The sequence below is a fragment of the Canis lupus genome, chromosome 12 (genome assembly GCF_011100685.1).
Source record: "Canis lupus familiaris isolate Mischka breed German Shepherd chromosome 12, alternate assembly UU_Cfam_GSD_1.0, whole genome shotgun sequence".
NCBI lineage: Eukaryota > Metazoa > Chordata > Mammalia > Carnivora > Canidae > Canis > Canis lupus.
In genome coordinates, this window is record NC_049233.1 from 55453998 (window position 1) to 55459907 (window position 5910).

At 44.4% G+C, this 5910-nt stretch overlaps 1 pseudogene; it reads left to right on the forward strand.

Annotated features, from left to right (window-relative positions):
* The first annotated feature begins 2373 nt into the window (after positions 1-2373).
* On the forward strand, positions 2374-4038 carry LOC100688391 (annotated as a pseudogene).
* Positions 4039-5910: the final 1872 nt, after the last annotated feature.

Sequence of the window (5910 nt, forward strand, 5' to 3'; positions counted from 1 at the left end):
TTTCAAACATCATTTCTTCTCCATTATCCTCGTACTTCTGGTGCCAAGCATTGAAAGATGCATTCATACAGCACCTTCATGTCAGTGTGGCATGAGTCAGCACAGTGGGGAGTGGGAGTATTCCTGGAAGCCATTCCTACTCTAGATTTGCTAGTAATAACTTCTCTGTATATGCATCCCACTAAACCAGAATTAGTATGTCCCCAATTCAATCTGGATCCCAAAACGCCTACAAAATTCCCCAAACACAAAGGAAATATGACAGAAGGAAAATCAAAGTAGAAAGAGACAATGGCCTTGGAGTGAATGAGAAACCATATGCATAAATATTACTGTTAATATATCTTACATTTGTACATTGCACAAATACATATGACCATGAGAACACATTGCTAAATTTCCACCCAAAGCCTTGAAAGGGGTTCAGGCAAGTGTGAAGCCCTGAAGTTTATTTAAGCTTCATTAGCTTTATGTTAAACCCAATTCTGCCTGTGAGAGAAAAGCATGTGGAGAGAAGACTCCATGGGAAAAAGCATGGGAGAGAGAGAGAGAGAGAGAGCAATGATAGTTGAGGGCTTCCTATAAAGGAGAAGCCTGGAGCGCAAGACACATGAGCAGGAAAGGAGTCCAAGTACTTTCAATATAGACAAGTTTGCATAGGTAGAAACAAGAGGGTTTTTTCTACAACTTTCCACACAAAGTAAAAGTCAAGGTTGTCTGCTGAAGGTGAATGGGTAGTTGTGTCTAAAGAATAATGGTGAGGCTTATGAATAATCATTTTGAAACCTATAAAAGAGATGACCAGGGCAATGAGAAAAGTTTGCTAAGTAATGCTGAAGTCAAAATAAAACTGGAGAACATAATCTTGACATGTCACCAATCTTCAGGGTTGTGTGATAGTCTCCAGTAGCATTCGGCAGCTCAGCTGAGAAACCAAGTGTAAGGGAAATTTGTTGTTTTTTGACATCCTGATATTCATAGACCATCATTTTGGTCATTGTACCCCAATTTCTCTCTAGAGAAGCATGTACTTCTTCCTCTACTTTTAGCCCACTTACTTGGGGCCACAGTGTAGAGCATGTTCCCTGAATCCAAACCAGATTGTTTGGTTTTCTGTCACTTGCAGTGGAAAAAGTTCTCACTGAATTCAAAGGAGAAAGAAAAAGAGAAAGAAGGAAGGAAGGAAGGAAGGAAGGAAGGAAGGAAGGAAGGAAGGAAGGAAGGAAGGAAGGAAGAAAGAAAGAAAGAAAGAAAGAAAGAAAGAAAGAAAGAAGAAAGAAAGAAAGAAAGAAAGAAAGAAAGAAAGAAAGAAAGAAAGAAAAGAAAGAAAGAAAAGAAACGAAACTGCAAGTGGCATAGTATAGGTAATGGATAAACAAGATGGAATAGACAAAGATAGGGGAAAAAGTAACTAAGTAATATTTTGTCTTCTATTTGTACCTGGGGACTGAGACCATGCACCTCTTGCGGCTTCCCCAGTAAAAGACTTGACAGGAAAAGAGTCAGGAGTTCAGAGAGTATTATTTATGGTGGCTTTCTGGAAGAGCCTACAAAGAAAAGATTTACTTAGCCTAAAACTAGTCCAAGTGAAAGCTGAGAGGAATGAAAAGTATGGATATGCTAATGAAGACCATTTCCGCTTGAGGCCTGCAATCCAAGATGGCTAAAAGTCCAATGAAATGAAACCATTTGGAAAACGGTTGGAAAAATGGACTGCTTTCCTGTCAGCTAAGATTCACGCCAGGAAAGGCAAGGGAAGTTGTGCCAGGAGATCGAAATTGGGATCTTTTCCCCCTCAAATATCTGCTGTTATGCACTCTAGACTGACAGAGAATAACTAACCTAATTGCAAAAAAGCTGGGATGGAGCCTGCAAGCAAAAGGCAAATTACTGGTGACTCTCACCACAGCTATGGCTTAATTTTATCCCTAGGCAGAGAGCAAAATGGAAGCCATTTAGTTGAGAGTCAAGAGCCCATATCTGAGACTAAGGCAAGGCCAGCTGCTAAGAGATTGAAATTCTCATGCCCACAATTCAAAAACTATGTTTTCATATGATAATCTGGCTCTGGGTTCCCAGCCCATGGAACTCAGGGAATAAAAAGGGGAGTGGAAGGTGGAAAGCTTCATAAATTGTTAAGGAAGTTGCTTTGATCTCTAAATCAACTCCCAGGACCCCAAAACATTACTAACCTGACTGCTCCAAGATGATACTGTTAGGTCATTCTCCCCATATCCAACTGAGATGTAGCTGGGGAAAGCAAAGGACAAAGGAGAATCTCCTAAACAGGGATCAAACTGTTTATTAAACCTTCTGGGCTGTGTGTGCGGTTGGGAACGTGGAGCTGATGGAATCAATTCAACGGGGTTCCGGGCTGGGCTATGGAGCAGGTAAATGAGCTGAAAGAGAAGGGTGATAAAGCCCTGAGTGCGGGCAACATCTATGACGCGCTGCTGTGCTACTCTGAGGCCATTAAGTCAGATCCCCAGAACCATGTGCTCTACAGCAATCACTCCGCAGCCTACGCCAAGAAAGGGGACTACCGGAAGGCTTATGAGGATGGCTACAAAACCATGGACTTAAAGCCCAACTGGGGCAAGGGCTATTGGAGGAAGGCTGCAGCCCTTGAGTTCTTAAACCGATTTGAAGAAGCCAAGTGAACCTACAAAAAGGGTTTAAAACATGAAGCAAATAATCCTCAGCTCAAAGAGGGCTTACAGGATTGGAGGTCCAGTTGGCAGGATGGAAATTCATGAACCCTTTCAACATGTCCAATCTGTACCAGAAATTGGAGAATGATCCTAGGACAAGGACGCTGCTTGCTGATCCTACCTACCAGGAGCTGATAGAGCAACTGGGAAACAAGCCATCTGACTTGGCCACGAAACTGCAAGATCCCCAGATCATGACTACTCTCAGCGTCCTGCTGGGTGTGGATCTGGGCAGTATGGATGAGGTGGAGGAAGTTGGAACACACCCCCCCCCCATCACCTCCTCCCAAAAAGGACACCAAGTCAGAGCTAATGGAAGAAGATCTTCCAGAGAGTAAGAAGCAGGTGCTGAAAGAGAAAGAGCTGAGGAATGAAGCCTACAAGAAGAAAGACTTTGACACAGCCTTGAAGCACTATGACAGAGCCAAGGACCTGGACCCCACCAACATGACTTACATGACCAATCAAGCAGCCGTGTACTTCGAGAAGGGTGACTACAGTAAATGCCAGCTTTGTGAGAAGGCCATCGAAGTGGGGCAAGAAAACCAAGAAGGCTATCTACAGATTACCAAAGCTTATGCTCGAATTGGCAACTCCTACTTCAAGGAAGAAAAGTACAAGGATGCCATCCATTTCTATAACAAGTCTTTGGCAGAGCACCGGACCCCAGATGTGCTCAAGAAATGCCAACAGGCAGAGAAAATTCTGAAGGAGCAAGAGCAGCCAGCTTACATAAACCCAGATCTGGCCTTGGAGGAGAAGAACAAAGGCAACAAATATTTTCCGAAAGGGGACTATCCCCAGGCCGTGAAGCATTATACAGAAGCCATCAAACAGAATCCAAAAAAAAACAAAACAAAAAACAGAATCCAAAAGATGCCAAATTGTACAGCAACTGAGTTGCCTGCTACACCAAACTCCTGGAGTTTCAGCTGGCGCTCAAGGACTGTGAGGAATGTATCCAGCTAGAGCTGGCCTTCATCAAGGGGTACACCCGGAAAGCAGCTGCCCTGGAGGCGATGAAGGACTACACGAAAGCCATGGATGTCTCCCAGAAGGCGTTAGATCTGGACTCCAACGATAAGGAGGCGGCAGATGGTTACCAGCGCTGAATGATGGCCCAGTGCAACCGGGCCTTGAAGTTGTGAAGTGATGGGCCATGGCTGACCCTGAGATGCAGCAGATAATGAGTGACCCGGCCATGCAGCTTATCCTGGAGCAGATGCAAAAAGACTCTTAGGCACGCGGCGAACACTTAAAGAACCCTGTAATAGCACAGAAGATCCAGAAGCTGATGGATGTGGGTCTGACTGCAATTTGGTGGTGACTTGCTCATCATCCCCTACCCTTCGCCCTCATGTGGAAAGAGGAGCTGGGACCATGGCAAGCAGTGTGGAGCAGAGAGCAGGGAAAAGTGAACAATTTCTCTCTATATATTTATATAGACCTATGTGGAAGACACAGAAACTCATACTCATGTTACTCGTACCGCTGCTGCATCTGGGCCCTCCTAGCACATGCATGGTCTCTTCCGTCGCCCCCCTCCCTCAGGTTCCCTGTTCCCTTCCCCAATCTCAGTCCTATCTCAGCTGCTCTCCCATAGTTGGTTATTTTTTATTTGGGGCAGTGGGCATGTATGGGGAGGGGGTGCTGTTCTTCCCCAACCTCAGATCCCAACTGTCCTCACATTGTTAACTCCACATGCCCTTCTCCAATAAAACAAGCCAGTCGGGCATGGTTATAAAAAAAATAAATAAAAATTAAAAAAAAAATTTCTAACTCAGTAGATCTTGGTGGGGCTTTGTACTTTCAATAAGCTAAGTGGACTTATTACATAGATACACACATGTGAAATATGGTATTTTAGGGGTAAAAGAATCTGAAATATAGGCAACTTCAGGCACCAACCTATATCAGTGATTGTCACTCATTCTGCCTCCCAATAAATTTTGCAGCCTGGGGCACAAAGTTCATCAATGACATAAGAATACCAAGCATTAGCCTGTGCCAAGGCAAATCTGTCTTCTAAAAGGATCAAAAAGAAAGCTGGGCCTGCACATGGGGTAACTCTACTGGGCCACTATCAAATAGTAAGAGAATCCCAACATCTCAAGTGGTTTCCTCTCTTTAGGATACTCTGGCCAGAAACAAAGGGGTCACTTCTGGCTCTACTGTGCCAGAAAACCCTGTGTCTTCACTAAAACTCTTCTTCTTCAACTGGGCACATACTGTAGGAAGGTGTATCCATGTGGCTGAATTCTATCCAATAGTAGGTTAGGGGAGAAATGATAACACCACTTCCAGGCTAGGCCCATAAAAATCTCCCAGGCATCCAGGCATGATACCTCATTAACCTAGTCTGATGGATGTTGGCACAATGGAATTCCACATGCTGAAGATGGTAGAGCTTTTATCATCCTGGTTTCCTGGGTGATTACTTGGAGCCAGTCAGGAACATCTGAATTGGGTTGTTATATGAAAAGCATGAACCATTCTTGTGTTAAGCCACTAATTTGAGGAGTCTGTTGTCATAAAAGCTAGCACTAAATTAATGAATATACAGATTGATGTTTGTGTCACATTTGTGGGGCCAGAGTAATACACCCAGAGTGTATTGGACCAAGAGAGATGATTACAGGGTCACCTGAGAAAGCATGGCTAGAGAATTCTAGTTGTAATGTGAGAAGAAAGCAAAACTAACTGCTAGAAAAATATCCCCAAAAGTCAGGGGCAAGTGAGGAAGGTATTCACAAGAGAGTAAATAACAGGGAGCAACCCAGGAGGCCTGTGAGTGGGTTGGGTTGTTGAGCATGAAGACAATGAGAGCATACAGTATAGGCTGAGGGCAGAGATGTGAGGGCAGCAAAGGTCTGTTTTCCTCAGGTGCCCTTAGAGGGAGACCTAAAGGGATAAAGGAACTGTGCAAATCCGACACTTTCAGCCCCATCTCTCACAACCAGCTCTGCATCCCATTAGCTTGCTGAAGCCTCAACCTACTGGCTTCATTCATGCAAACCCCTTTTTTCAAAGGTTGGTTCACTTCTCAACTTTTTTTTTTATTTTATTCATTTATTTGAAGGGGGAGCATGAGTGAGAGGAGGGGCAGAAAGAGAAAGGGAAGCAGACACCCCGCTGAGCAGGGAGACCGACGTGGGGCTCGATCCCAGGACCCCAGGATCATGACCTGAGCCAAAGGCAG